This window comes from Oncorhynchus mykiss, chromosome 15 (assembly GCF_057628025.1).
Source record: "Oncorhynchus mykiss isolate SJ-2025 chromosome 15, ASM5762802v1, whole genome shotgun sequence".
NCBI classification, from domain to species: Eukaryota; Metazoa; Chordata; class Actinopteri; order Salmoniformes; family Salmonidae; genus Oncorhynchus; species Oncorhynchus mykiss.
The window spans coordinates 38,666,941-38,682,682 of record NC_143036.1 but is presented as its reverse complement, the minus strand read 5'-3'; the positions used below and the strand labels follow the sequence as shown (position 1 = coordinate 38,682,682).

Sequence of the window (15,742 nt, the reverse complement as noted above, 5' to 3'; positions counted from 1 at the left end):
TCCCACAGTGCCACAGACAATCAGGGAACTGATCTCCCTCTTTCTCTCACTCTCTCTTGCCTTCAATCACATGAAACAGGGATGACCTGACAGATGACGATATCACAGTGATCAATGAATTGTGAATTGTGTGTTTTAAAGGTCAATAAATGTCATATTAGTCCCGGACTGACTAAAGAAAACAAACCTTCCTCTTCCTCCTCTCTCTACCTGGTCCTTGGAGAGCAGCTATAGTTGTGTGATTATGAACCATGTACAGCCCAAGCCCATGCAGCAATGGTTTCTCCAGTTATGACATTAATGTGACTTTGAGAGCTCACAGAATGAAAGAGCTGCTGTACTTTTTTCCTTGTTACCTCATCCCTCTCTCTAATGGTTTAGCCGAGCAGAGCAGAGAGCAGCTTAAGGAGTACACTGGATTTATAGCATTAAATGCTCACCTTTTATCTCTGATTCACAAGATTAATGTTGAGCTCCGCAGGGCCTTCAGTACGTTTTCATGATTCGCTCTCCTTGTGCCTTTTTGATGTATTTATTTTCATGTAAATACATTCCCATATTAACTGGGCCCTTTGTTTGGAGCGAGAGGGCCAGAGCCAGGCTATAACAGGGCAGAGAGAGAGAGATAGAGGGAGAGGAGGAGCCAAACAGATGAACAGGAGATTGTTGTGGAAAAGCCAGACGGCCATGATAGCGAGGCACAGTGACATGTCAGAGAGGTTTCTACAGCAGTCCCTCTGATTCATTTCGGAGACCATTAAAGCGAACTGACTCACCCTCCCCTGTCTCGATATTACACTCCGATTGGTTTGATTTACTGCTCTAAATTACAACGTCAGGGCCAATATCCTGAACCCTGCTCAACGTGATAAGTCTTTACGTTCGCTTCATGACAAATTGTACGTCATGCGCATCAGAGGGGGGAGGGGAGGAATATCAGATATCTTTCATAAAGGTTGTCTTCTTAAAATAACCATTCTCACCTCTCTCCCTCTTTCTCCCTGTCTCTCACCTCTCTCCCTCTTTCTCCCTGTCTCTCACCTCTCTCCCTCTTTCTCCGTCTCTCACCTCTCTCCCTCTTTCTCCCTGTCTCTCACCTCTCTCCCTCTTTCTCCCTGTCTCTCACCTCTCTCTATGTCCTTCTGTTCTCCCCCCTCCTTCTGTTCTCCCCCCTCCTTCTGTTTATCTCTCTCTCTCTCTCTCTCTCTCTCTCTCTCTCTCTCTCTCTCTCTCTCTCTCTCTTTCTCAATAGTAGCCCGTTCAATCCCGCTCTGTCCCTGCTTTCATGTTGGGATCCGGCCCATCACCATCCCTTGGCCTTCGCAGGCTTTACTTCTCTGTAATCCTCATCCCTGCTAAATGCTCTTGACTGGAGGGAGAGTTCCAACCAGGCCGTGTCCTTAATGGAGCCCTGGTCAAAAGTAGAGCACTATGTATAGCGAATAGGGTGCCATTTGGGACACATCCCCAGTCTGCTCCAGTGCTGGCTAGGGCTTCCGCCAACCCTGTCTGTCTTCTGCTAATTAACAACACATTACCTCATGTCTGTAGGCAAAGGCCCTGTTACCTTGAGCTGTATTACTCAATTACACACAGAGCTTGGGGAACGTAGAGGAGAGGAGAGGAGTGAACAAGGGATGCCCTTCATACCTCTGAATGGCAATGTCCGAAATGGCACCCGATTCCCTACATAGTGTTCTACTTTTGACCGCAGCCCTATGGGCCCTGGTCAGAAGTAGTGCACAGCTGCCATTTGGGAAGCAAGCCCATGTCTAGGAGTGAGTGTACAAACCCCTGATGAGAATTATAACAACATACTGAGCTGAGGCTCGCTCTAATACCCATAGCATGGACCAGTCACCAGGTCATTAATGCTGGGTGGCATATGTATACATTAGGGCTGCATCTCAAATGGCACCCTATTCCATAAATAGTGCACTATTTTTTTTACCAGAGTCCTATGGGCCCTAGTCAAAACTAGTGCACTTTATAGGGAATAGGGTTCCATTTTGGACACGGCCTCTGTATGCATTGCCTGTAAAGGCTGTGCAGGTTAAGGTTGGAGAGAGTAGCCCGTGTGTGATGTGAAAATGACAGCAAGGGGGGAAAGTTCAGGGGGAGGGGTCCATCGTTAGTTGTAGTGGAAATTCCTCTGACGTGTGGAGGTAAAACAAGGTAGAGGGGCCGAGGCTGTGTGATCGCATTGACTATGTTACGGCGCCGCAAAGCTGTCCACCTGTATTTTCCTAAACTTTCGCTGTGCTGTACCCCAGAGACTTGTCGACCCCTCTGTACCCAGTTTTTCATTATTCAGCCTGAAACTGTCATGTTTAATGTTTGAGGTATGGAGGTCGAGACTGCCTTAGTGAAATTAGCACAGTCGCTGTGGTGTTGTGAAGGGGAAATAGACTACAGTTGAAGTCGGAGGTTTACATACATCTTAGCCAAATACATTTAAACTCAGTTTTTCACAATTCCTGACATGTAATCCTAGTAAAATTCCCTGTCTTAGGTCAGTTAGGACCAGAATAATAGTAGAGAGAAGGATTTTATTTATTTCATCACATTCCCAGTGGATCAGAAGTTTACATACACTCAATTAGTAATAGGCAGCATGTGCCTTTACATTTTTTAACTTGGGTCAAACGTTTCAGGTAGCCTTTCACAAGCTTCCCACAATAAGTTGGGTGAATTTTGGCCCATTCCTCCTGACAGAGCTGGTGTAACTGAGTCAGGTTTGTAGACCTCCTCGCACACACTTTTTCAGTTGAGGTCAGGGCTTTGTGATGGCCACTTCCATACCTTGACTTTGCTGTCCTTAGGCCATTTTGCCACAACTTTGGAAGTCAGCTTGGGGTCATTGTCCATTTGGAAGACCCATTTGCAACCAAGCTTTAACTTCCTGACTGATGTCTTGTGATGTTGCTTCAATATATCCACATCATTTTCTTCCCTTGTGAAGTGCACCAGTCCCTCCTGCAGCAAAGCACCCCCACAACATGATGCTGCCTACCCCGTGCTTCACGTTTGGGATAGTGTTCTTCGGCTTGCAAGCTCCCCCCCCCCCCTTTTTCCTCCAAGCATAACGATGGTCATTATGACCAAATGGTTCTATTTTTGTTTCATCAGACCAGAGGACATTTCTCCAAAAAGTATGATCTTTGTCCCCATGTGCAATTGTAAACTGTAGTCTGGCTTTTTAATGGCGGTTTTGGAGCAGTATTGAGCGGCCTCTCAGCTTATGTCAATATAAGAATTGTTTTTACTGTGGATATAGATAATTTTGTACCTGTTTACTCCAGCATCTCCAGGTACTTTGCTGTTCTTCTGGGATTGATTTGCACTTTTCGCACCAAAGTACGTTAATCTCTAGGAGACAGAATGCATCTCTTTCTTGAGTAGTATGACGGCTGCGTGGTCCCATGGTGTTTATACTCGCATACTATTGTTTGTACAGATAAATGGTACCTTCTGGCGTTTGGAAATTGCTCCCAAGAATGAACCAGACTTGTGGAGGTTGACAGTTATTTTTCTGAGATCTTATTTGATTTATTTTGATTTTCCCATGATGTCAAGCAAAGAGGCACTGAGTTTGAAGGTAGGCCTTCAAACATATTGTCACACCCTGGTCAAAGTATTTTGTGTTTATCTTTATTTATTTGGTCAGGCCAGGGTGTGGCATGGGTTTTTGTATGTGGTGTGTATTTATGGGGATTGTAGCTAGTGGGGTGTTCTAGCTAAGTCTATGGCTGTCTGAAGTGGTTCTCAATCAGAGGCAGGTGTTTATCGTTGTCTCTGATTGGGAACCATATTTAGGCAGCCATATTCTTTGAGTTTGTCGTGGGTGATTGTCCTTTGTGTCCTTAGTGTTAGTTTGCACCAGTTTAGGCTGTTTCGGTTTTCATTACGTTTATTATTTTGCACTGTTTGTATTTAGATTCGTGTTGCTATAGTCAATAAACATGGATCGTAATCTACACGCCGCATTTTGGTCCGACTCTCCTTCTCATATAGAAAACCGTTACAGAATCACCCACCACCAACGGACCAAGCAGCGTGTCAACAGGCAGGAGCAGCGCGAGGAGAAGCGCAATAAGGATTTCTGGACATGGGAGGAAATCCTCGACGGGAGAGGACCCTGGGCTAAACCAGGGGAGTGTAGCCGCACTAAGGTGCAGCGGGAGAAGAAACAACAGGAACAGCCCAAGGAGGAGTACAGTATGGAGTATACTACTTGGGAGGAGATCGACAGGTGGGCGGCCGACCCAGGGAGAGTGCCGGAGCCCGCCTGGGATTCGCTGGAGCAGTGCGAGGAAGGTTACCGTAGAATGGAGGCGGTGAAAGCAGAGAGGCGCTGGTATGAGAAGGCAGCACGGCGACGCGGATGGAAGCCTGAGAGGCAGCCCCAAAAATGTATTGGGGGGGGGCTAACAGGGAGTATGGCTATGCCAGGTAGGAGACCTGGGCAGACTCCCTGTGCTTACCGGGGGGCTAGGTATATTCCAGCTCCGCGTGTCTGCCGGGCTAGATTGAGCGTCGAGCCTAATGCCATGAAGCCGGCTCTACGCAGCTGGTCCCCAGTGCGTCTCCTTGGGCCGGTTTACATGGCACCAGCCTTGCGCTCGGTGTCTCCGGTTCGCCTGCATAGTCCAGTGCGGGCTATTCCACCTCGCCGCACTGGCAGGGCGACCGTGAGCATTCAACCAGGTAAGGTTGGGCAGGCTCGGTGCTCAAGAGCTCCAGTGCGCCTGCACGGTCCGGTTTTTCCAGTACCACCTCCACACCCCAGCCCTCCGGTAGCAGCTCCCCGCACCAGGCTTCCTGTGCGTGTCCTCGGCCCAGTACCACCAGTGCCAGCACCACGCATCAGGCCTACAGTGCGCCTCGCCTGTCCAGCGCTGTCGGAGCCCTCCTCCTCTCCAGCGCTGTCGGAGTCTCCCGCCTGTTTAGCGCTGTTAGAGCCTTCCTTCTCTACAGCGCTGCCGGAGTCTCCCGCCTGTTCAGAACTGCCAGTTAGCATAGAGCTGCCAGTTAGCATAGAGCTGCCAGTTAGCATAGAGCTGCCAGTTAGCATAGAGCTGCCAGTTAGCAAGGAGCTGCCAGTCTGCAAGGAGCTGCCAGTCTGCAAGGAGCTGCCAGTCTGCATGGAGCTGCCAGTCTGCATAGAGCTGCCAGTCTGCATGGAGCTGCCAGTCTGCAAGGAGCCGCCAGAGCTGCCTGTCTGCAGGATGCCGCCAAAGCTGCCAGTCTGCAAGGAGCCGCCAGAGCTGCCAGTCTGCAAGGAGCCGCCAGAGCTGCCAGTTAGCATGGAGCAGCCAGGGCCGCCAGTCAGCATGGAGCAGCCAGGGCCGCCAGTCAGCATGGAGCAGCCAGGGCCGCCAGTCAGCATGGAGCAGCCAGGGCCGACAGTCAGCATGGAGCAGCCAGTCAGCATGGAGCAGCCAGTCAGCATGGAGCAGCCAGTCAGCATGGAGCAGCCAGAGCAGCCAGTCAGCATGGAGCAGCCAGAGCTGCCAGTCAGCATGGAGCAGCCAGTCAGCATGGAGCAGCCAGAGCTGCCAGTCAGCATGGAGCAGCCAGTCAGCATGGAGCAGCCAGAGCTACCAGTCATCATGGAGCAGCCAGTCAGCATGGAGCAGCCAGAGCTGCCAGTCGACCAGACTCTTCCAGAGCTGCCAGTCGACCAGACTCTTCCAGAGCTGCCAGTCGACCAGACTCTTCCAGATCTGCCAGTCGACCAGACTCTTCCAGATCTGCCAGTCGACCAGACTCTTCCAGATCTGCCAGTCGACCAGACTCTTCCAGATCTGCCAGTCGACCAGACTCTTCCAGATCTGCCAGTCGACCAGACTCTTCCAGATCTGCCAGTCGACCAGACTCTTCCAGATCTGCCAGTCGACCAGACTCTTCCAGATCTGCCAGTCGACCAGACTCTTCCAGATCTGCCAGTCGACCAGACTCTTCCAGATCTGCCAGTCGACCAGACTCTTCCAGATCTGCCAGTCGACCAGACTCTTCCAGATCTGCCAGTCGACCAGACTCTTCCAGATCTGCCAGTCGACCAGACTCTTCCAGATCTGCCAGTCGACCAGACTCTTCCAGATCTGCCAGTCGACCAGACTCTTCCAGATCTGCCAGTCGACCAGACTCTTCCAGATCTGCCAGTCGACCAGACCCTTCCAGATCTGCCAGTCAGCCAGGATCTGCCGAAACCACCAGCCAGCCAGGTAGATTCATCAACCTGCCTGAGCTTCCTCTCACTCCTGAGCTTCCTCTCACTCCTGAGCTTCCCCTCAGTCCCGAGCTGCCTCAGTCCCGAGCTGCCCCTCAGTCCCGATCTGCTCCTCAGTCCAGTGGGGTTCTGGGTGAGGACTACTAGGCCATGGTCGGCGGCGAGGGTGGACTATCCAGGGACACGAGGAGAAGGGACTAAGACATTGATTGAGTGGGGTCCACGTCCCGCGCCGGAGCCGCCACCATGGACAGACGCCCACCCGGACCCTCCCTATTGTTTTGAGGTGCGTTCGGGAGTCCGCACCTTAGGGGGGGGGTTCTGTCACACCCTGGTCAAAGTATTTTGTGTTTATCTTTATTTATTTGGTCAGGCCAGGGTGTGGCATGGGTTTTTGTATGTGGTGTGTATTTATGGGGATTGTAGCTAGTGGGGTGTTCTAGCTAAGTCTATGGCTGTCTGAAGTGGTTCTCAATCAGAGGCAGGTGTTTATCGTTGTCTCTGATTGGGAACCATATTTAGGCAGCCATATTCTTTGAGTTTGTCGTGGGTGATTGTCCTTTGTGTCCTTAGTGTTAGTTTGCACCAGTTTAGGCTGTTTCGGTTTTCATTACGTTTATTATTTTGCACTGTTTGTATTTAGATTCGTGTTGCTATAGTCAATAAACATGGATCGTAATCTACACGCCGCATTTTGGTCCGACTCTCCTTCTCATATAGAAAACCGTTACACATATCCACAGTTACACCTCCAATTGATTCAAATGATGTCAGTTAGCCTATCAGAAGCTGTTTAAATGCGCAGTCAACTTAGTGTATGTTAACTTCTGACCCACTGGAATTGTAATACAGTGAATTATAAGTGAAACAATCTGTCTGCAAACAATTGTTAGAAAAATTACTTGTGTCATGCACAAAATAGATGTCCTAACCGACTTACCAAAACTATAGTTTGTTAACAAGAAATGTGTGGAGTGGTTGAAAAACTAGTTTTAATGACTCCAACCTAAGTGTATGTAAACTTCTGAGTTCAACTGTATATGTGTATAGGTACATTTTTCAACTCAGCAAAAAAAGAAACATCCTCTAACTGTCAACTGCGTTTTATTTTCAGCAAACTTAACGTGTAAATATTTGTATGAACATAATAATATTCAACAACAGACATAAACTGAACAAGTTCCACAAACATGTGACTAACAGAAATTGAATAATGTGTCCCTGAACAAAGGGGGGGTCAAAAGTAACATTCAGTATCTGGTGTGGCCACCAGCTGCGTTAAGTACTGCAGTGCATCTCCTCCTCATGGACTGCACCAGATTTGCCAGTTCTTGCTGTGAGATGTTACACCATTCTTCCACCAAGGCACCTGCATGTTCCCGGACATTTCTGGGGAGAATAGCCCTAGCCGTCACCCTCCGATCCAACAGGTCCCAGACGTGCTCAATGGGATTGAGATCCGGGCTCTTCGCTGGCCATGGCAGAACACTGATATTCCTGTCTTGCAGGAAATCACTCACAGAACGAGCAGTATGGCTGGTGGCATTGTCATGCTGGAGGGTCATGTCAGGATGAGCCTGCAGGAAGGGTACCACATGAGGGAGGAGGATGTCTTCCCTGTAACGCACAGCATTCAGATTGCCTGCAATGACATCAAGCTCAGTCCGATGATGCTGTGACACACCGCCCCAGACCATGACGGACCCTCCACCTTCAAATCGATCCTGCTCCAGAACACAGGCCTCGGTGCAACTGTAACGGCCGTTGGTGGAAGAAGGGGAGGACCAAGATGCAGCGTGATAAGTGTTCATCATTTTAATGGTAAAACTGAACACTATAAAACAAGCAATAAAAGAACAATCGAAACAGCTCCGTCAGGTGCAAAACACACCAAACAGAAAATAACTACCCACAAACACAGGTGGGAACAGGCTACCTAAGTATGGTTCTCAATCAGAGACAACGATTGACAGCTGCCTCTGATTGGGAACCATACCAGGCCAAACACATAGAACTACAACACACAGAACAAAACAGAATGCCCACCCCAAGTCACGACCTGACCAAACAAAAAAAGAGACATAAAAAAGGAACTAAGGTCAGGACGTGACAGTAAAGCTCATTCCTTCGACGATAAACGCGAATCCAACCATTACCCCTGGTGAGACAAACAGCGACTCGTCAGTGAAGAGTACTTTTTGCCAGTCCTGTCTGGTCCAGTGACGGCGAGTTTGTGCCCATAGGCGATGTTTTTGCCAGTGATGTCTAGTGAACGACCTACCTTACAACAGGCCTACAAGCCCTCAGTCCAACCCCTCTCAGCCTATTATGGACAGTATGAGCACTGATGGAGGGATTGTGCATTCCTGGTGTACCTCGGGCAGTTGTTGTTGCCATCCTATACCTGTCCCGCAGGTGTGACGTTCGGATGTACCGATCCTGTGCAGGTGTTGTTACACGTGGTCTGCCACTGCGAGGATGATCAGCTGTCCGTCCTGTCTCCCTGTAGTGCTGTCTTAGTCGTCTCACAGTACGGACATTGCAATTTATTGCCCTGGCCACATAGGCAGTACTCATGCCTCCTTGCAGCATGCCTAAGGCACGTTCAAGTAGATGAGCAGGGACCCTGGGCATCTTTATTTTGGTGTTTTTCAGAGTCAGGACACTAAAGAGGCCTTTCTACTAAGTTTTCATAACTGTGACCTTAATTGCCTACCATCTGTAAGCTGTTAGTGTCTTAAAACATCTCTAGGGTATGGGGCAGCATTCAGAATTTTGGATGAAAAGCATGCCTAAATTAAACTGCCTGCTACTCGGGCCCAGAAGAAATGATATGGTAGATTTGGATAGAAAACACTCTAAAGTTTCCAAAACTGTTAAAATAGTGTCTGTGAGTATAACATAACTGATTTGGCAGGCAAAAACCTGAGAAAAATCCATTCCGGAAGTAAGTTGTTTTTTGGTTTTGTAGTTTTCTATTCAATGGCATTACGGTTTCCATTGACTTAGGACTCAAATTGCAGTTCCTATGCCTTCCACTAGATGTCAACAGTCTTTAGAAATTGTTTCAGGCTTGTATTCTGAAAAATGAGGGAGTAAGAGCAGTCTGAATGAGTGGACCCTGCCGTGTCACAGAGCTTTTTCATGCCCGCGACCGAGAGAGTGCCTTTCTTGTTTACCTTTTATATTGACGACGTTATTGTCCGGTTGAAATATTATCTATTAATTATTTAGGCTAAAAACAACTTGAGGTTTGAATATTAACATCTTTTGACATGTTTCTATGAACTTTGAGCCTGTGGATTACTGAAAAAAACGTGCGAACAAAACAAAGGTTTTTGGATATAAAGAGACTTTTTCGAACAAAATAAACATTTATTGAGTAAATGTATGTCTTCTGAGTGCAACCATATGAAGATCATCAAAGGTAAGGGATTAATTTTATCTCTATTTCTGACTTGTGTAACTCTTCTACTTGGCTGGTTACTACTGTTTGTTATGATTTGTCTGCTGGGCTATGTTCTCAAAAATTCATAAGGTATGCTTTCGCCGTAAAGCATTTTTTAAATCTGTGTTTGGATTCACAAGAAGTTAATCTTTAAACCTATGTAAAATATGTTTTGTTTTCTGAATTTTTATAATGAGTATTTCTGTATTTGAATTTGGCGCTCTGCAATCTCACTGGATGTTGGCCAGGTGGGACGCTAGAGAGGTTAACGACCGTTCCACTGGTGCATATTCATACATTTTTTATGGTTCATTGAACAAGCATGGGAAACAGTGTTTAACCTTTCTGATCTCCCCATCCCGGATCCGGGATCGTGAATACAGACTCAAGCTCATTACCATAACGCAACGTTAACTATTCATGAAAATCGCAAATGAAATGAAATAAATATGCTAGCTCTCAAGCTTAGCCTTTTGTTAACAACACTGTCATCTCAGATTTTCAAAATATGCTTCTCAACCATTGCAAAACAAGCATTTGTGTAACAGTATTGATGGCTAACGTAGCATTTAGCATTAGCATTCAGCTGGCAACATTTACACAAAAAAACAGAAAAGCATTCAAATAAAATCATTTACCTTTGAAGAACTTCAGATGTTTTCAATGAGGAGACTCTCAGATAGCAAATGTTCAGTTTTTCCTGAAAGATTATTTGTTTAGGGCAAATCGCTCCGTTTTCTGCGTCACATTTAGCTATGAAAAAACCCCTGTATCCAGGATTGTGTAAATCTATCAGCAAGCTCATTAGCATAACACAACGTTAACTATTCATGAAAATCGCAAATGAAATGAAATAAATATGCCATCTCTCAAGCTTAGCCTTTTGTAAACAACACTGTCATCTCAGATTTTCAAAATATGCTTCTCAACCATAGGAAAACAATCATTTGTGTAAAAGTAGCTAGCTAGCGTTAGCATTTAGCGTTAGCATTTAGCGTTAGCATTTAGCGTTAGCATTTAGCGTTAGCATTTAGCGTTAGCATCCAGCACGCAACATTTCAACAAAAACATAAAAGCCTTCAAATAAAATAATTTACCTTTGAAGAACTTCTGATGTTTTCAATGAGGATACTCTGTTAGATAGCAGATGCTCAGTTTTTCCAAAAAGATTCTTTGTGTATTAGAAATAGCTCCGTTTTATACATCACATTTGGCTACCAAAAAAAATCTGAAAATTCTGTCCTCAAAACGCGAACTTTTTTCCAAATTAACTCCATAATATCGACTGAAAACATGGCAAACGTTGTTTAGAATCAATCATCAAGGTGTTTTTCACATATCTCTTCATTGATACATCGTTCTTGGACACATGGTTTCTCCCCTATATCAAATGGAAAAGTACGAGCAGCTGGCAATTGCGCACCGAATTCCACGCAGGACACCAGGCGGACACTTGGAAAATGTAGTCTCTTATGGTCAATCTTCCAATGATATGCCTACAAATACGTCACAATGCTGCTAAGACCTTGGGCGAACGACAGAAAGTGTAGGCTCATTCCTTGCGCAAACACAGCCATATAAGGAGACAATGGAAAACAGAGCTTCAGAAATTCTGCTAATTCCTGGTTGATGCATCATCTTGGTTTCGCCTGTAGAATGCGTTCTGGGGCACTTACAGACAAAATCTTTGCAGATTCTGAAACGTCAGAGTGTTTTCTTTCCAAAACTGTCAAGAATATGCATAGTCGAGCATCTTTTCGTGACAAAATATCGCGCTTAAAACGGGAACGTTTTTTATCCAAAAATGAAATAGCGCCCCTAGAGATCTAACAGGTTAAACCCTTTACAAAGAAGATCAGTGAAGTTATTTGGATTTTTACGAATTATCTTTGGAAGACAGGGTCCTGAAAAGGGACGTTTCTTTTTTTGCTGAGTTTACATACAGTACCAGTCAAAGTTTGGAACAGACATACTAATTCAAGGGTTTTTCTTTATTTTTTATAGTGAAGACATCAAACCAATTAAATAACACATATGTAATCATGTAGTAAACCAAAAAGTGTAAAAAAAAATTATAATTATTTGATTTTAGATTTCAGATTCTTCAAAGTAGCCACCCTTTGCCTTGATGACAGCTTTGCGCACATATGGCATTCTTCCTGATGGGCCGTCCCCAGGGGATAAGGGTAGGTAACAACACATCTGCCATGCTGATCCTCAACACGAGGCCCCTCAGGGGTGCGTGCTCAGTCTCCTCCTGTACTCCCTGTTCACCCATGACTGCATGGCCAGGCATGACTCCAACACCATCATTAAGTTTGCCAACAACGCAACAGTGGTAGGCCTAATCACCGACAACGATGAGACAGCCTATGGAGAGGAGGTCACAGACCTGGCCATGTGGTGCAAGGATAACAACCTCTCCCTCAACATGATCAAGACAAAGGAGATGATTGTGGACTACAGGAAAAGGAGGACAGAGCACGCCCCGTTCTCATCGACAGGGCTCTAGTGGAGCAGGTTGAGAACTTCTAGTGGAGCAGGCGTGACAGGACCCACCCCCTCTAGTGGCCGCCACCCTGCGTCCCACCTGGGCGAGCCTGTCGGGCCGGCGGACAAGCTGGCTGAGGTGTAGAAGCCCGACAAGCTGGCTGAGGCGTGGGAGCCCGGCAATCCGGCTGAGCTCGAGCACCAGAGAGGGAGAGCGGGAGCAGATGTGACAACCTGTTGTTTGATATTCATATATTTTTACCATAGTATGGTCTATTTATGGAATATTTTATTTCCATGTGTTAGAAGACACAGATTTCTGCCTGTACGCAAATTGGCCAATCTGGCCTTGTTAGGAGACATGTGGCGAAATAATGGCAGCGCCGGTTGTGTTCTCAGAGAAATGTTGACACGGCGGGTTAGGTTGGGGCTGTAGGAGTGGAGGGATCTTTAAAGGGTTTGGCTGAGGAGAACAAGGGGCTCTGATTGGGAACCATATTTAGGCAGCCATATTCTTTGAGTTTGTCGTGGGTGATTGTCCTTTGTGTCCTTAGTGTTAGTTTGCACCAGTTTAGGCTGTTTCGGTTTTCATTACGTTTATTATTTTGCACTGTTTGTATTTAGATTCGTGTTGCTATAGTCAATAAACATGGATCGTAATCTACACGCCGCATTTTGGTCCGACTCTCCTTCTCATATAGAAAACCGTTACACATATCCACAGTTACACCTCCAATTGATTCAAATGATGTCAGTTAGCCTATCAGAAGCTGTTTAAATGCGCAGTCAACTTAGTGTATGTTAACTTCTGACCCACTGGAATTGTAATACAGTGAATTATAAGTGAAACAATCTGTCTGCAAACAATTGTTAGAAAAATTACTTGTGTCATGCACAAAATAGATGTCCTAACCGACTTACCAAAACTATAGTTTGTTAACAAGAAATGTGTGGAGTGGTTGAAAAACTAGTTTTAATGACTCCAACCTAAGTGTATGTAAACTTCTGAGTTCAACTGTATATGTGTATAGGTACATTTTTCAACTCAGCAAAAAAAGAAACATCCTCTAACTGTCAACTGCGTTTTATTTTCAGCAAACTTAACGTGTAAATATTTGTATGAACATAATAATATTCAACAACAGACATAAACTGAACAAGTTCCACAAACATGTGACTAACAGAAATGGAATAATGTGTCCCTGAACAAAGGGGGGGTCAAAAGTAACATTCAGTATCTGGTGTGGTCACCAGCTGCGTTAAGTACTGCAGTGCATCTCCTCCTCATGGACTGCACCAGATTTGCCAGTTCTTGCTGTGAGATGTTACACCATTCTTCCACCAAGGCACCTGCATGTTCCCGGACATTTCTGGGGAGAATAGCCCTAGCCGTCACCCTCCGATCCAACAGGTCCCAGACGTGCTCAATGGGATTGAGATCCGGGCTCTTCGCTGGCCATGGCAGAACACTGATATTCCTGTCTTGCAGGAAATCACTCACAGAACGAGCAGTATGGCTGGTGGCATTGTCATGCTGGAGGGTCATGTCAGGATGAGCCTGCAGGAAGGGTACCACATGAGGGAGGAGGATGTCTTCCCTGTAACGCACAGCATTCAGATTGCCTGCAATGACATCAAGCTCAGTCCGATGATGCTGTGACACACCGCCCCAGACCATGACGGACCCTCCACCTTCAAATCGATCCTGCTCCAGAACACAGGCCTCGGTGCAACTGTAACGGCCGTTGGTGGAAGAAGGGGAGGACCAAGATGCAGCGTGATAAGGGTTCATCATTTTAATGGTAAAACTGAACACTATAAAACAAGCAATAAAAGAACAATCGAAACAGCTCCGTCAGGTGCAAAACACACCAAACAGAAAATAACTACCCACAAACACAGGTGGGAACAGGCTACCTAAGTATGGTTCTCAATCAGAGACAACGATTGACAGCTGCCTCTGATTGGGAACCATACCAGGCCAAACACATAGAACTACAACACACAGAACAAAACAGAATGCCCACCCCAAGTCACGACCTGACCAAACAAAAAAAGAGACATAAAAAAGGAACTAAGGTCAGGACGTGACAGTAAAGCTCATTCCTTCGACGATAAACGCGAATCCAACCATTACCCCTGGTGAGACAAACAGCGACTCGTCAGTGAAGAGTACTTTTTGCCAGTCCTGTCTGGTCCAGTGACGGTGAGTTTGTGCCCATAGGCGATGTTTTTGCCAGTGATGTCTAGTGAACGACCTACCTTACAACAGGCCTACAAGCCCTCAGTCCAACCCCTCTCAGCCTATTATGGACAGTATGAGCACTGATGGAGGGATTGTGCATTCCTGGTGTACCTCGGGCAGTTGTTGTTGCCATCCTATACCTGTCCCGCAGGTGTGACGTTCGGATGTACCGATCCTGTGCAGGTGTTGTTACACGTGGTCTGCCACTGCGAGGATGATCAGCTGTCCGTCCTGTCTCCCTGTAGTGCTGTCTTAGTCGTCTCACAGTACGGACATTGCAATTTATTGCCCTGGCCACATAGGCAGTACTCATGCCTCCTTGCAGCATGCCTAAGGCACGTTCAAGTAGATGAGCAGGGACCCTGGGCATCTTTATTTTGGTGTTTTTCAGAGTCAGGACACTAAAGAGGCCTTTCTACTAAGTTTTCATAACTGTGACCTTAATTGCCTACCATCTGTAAGCTGTTAGTGTCTTAAAACATCTCTAGGGTATGGGGCAGCATTCAGAATTTTGGATGAAAAGCATGCCTAAATTAAACTGCCTGCTACTCGGGCCCAGAAGAAATGATATGGTAGATTTGGATAGAAAACACTCTAAAGTTTCCAAAACTGTTAAAATAGTGTCTGTGAGTATAACATAACTGATTTGGCAGGCAAAAACCTGAGAAAAATCCATTCCGGAAGTAAGTTGTTTTTTGGTTTTGTAGTTTTCTATTCAATGGCATTACGGTTTCCATTGACTTAGGACTCAAATTGCAGTTCCTATGCCTTCCACTAGATGTCAACAGTCTTTAGAAATTGTTTCAGGCTTGTATTCTGAAAAATGAGGGAGTAAGAGCAGTCTGAATGAGTGGACCCTGCCGTGTCACAGAGCTTTTTCATGCCCGCGACCGAGAGAGTGCCTTTCTTGTTTACCTTTTATATTGACGACGTTATTGTCCGGTTGAAATATTATCTATTAATTATTTAGGCTAAAAACAACTTGAGGTTTGAATATTAACATCTTTTGACATGTTTCTATGAACTTTGAGCCTGTGGATTACTGAAAAAAACGTGCGAACAAAACAAAGGTTTTTGGATATAAAGAGACTTTTTCGAACAAAATAAACATTTATTGAGTAAATGTATGTCTTCTGAGTGCAACCATATGAAGATCATCAAAGGTAAGGGATTAATTTTATCTCTATTTCTGACTTGTGTAACTCTTCTACTTGGCTGGTTACTACTGTTTGTTATGATTTGTCTGCTGGGCTATGTTCTCAAAAATTCATAAGGTATGCTTTCGCCGTAAAGCATTTTTTAAATCTGTGTTTGGATTCACAAGAAG

General features: G+C 45.9%; 2 long non-coding RNA genes across 2 annotated transcripts in view; one reads left to right on the top strand and one right to left on the bottom strand.

Moving 5' to 3' along the window:
* Positions 1 to 11,485, bottom strand: part of LOC149977454 (uncharacterized) — a 130,174-nt gene extending 118,689 nt beyond the window's left edge. The window contains exons 1-2 of the long non-coding RNA XR_016486675.1: positions 10,778 to 11,485; positions 10,319 to 10,380 (exon numbers count right to left, since the gene is read on the bottom strand). This is a non-coding gene — a long non-coding RNA (uncharacterized LOC149977454). The remainder of the gene's footprint in view (positions 1 to 10,318; positions 10,381 to 10,777) is intronic.
* The window catches only part of LOC149977452 (uncharacterized), a 1,012,103-nt gene that overhangs the window by 584,998 nt on the left and 411,363 nt on the right, over positions 1 to 15,742 (top strand). The gene's annotated exons all lie outside the window — the stretch shown is intronic.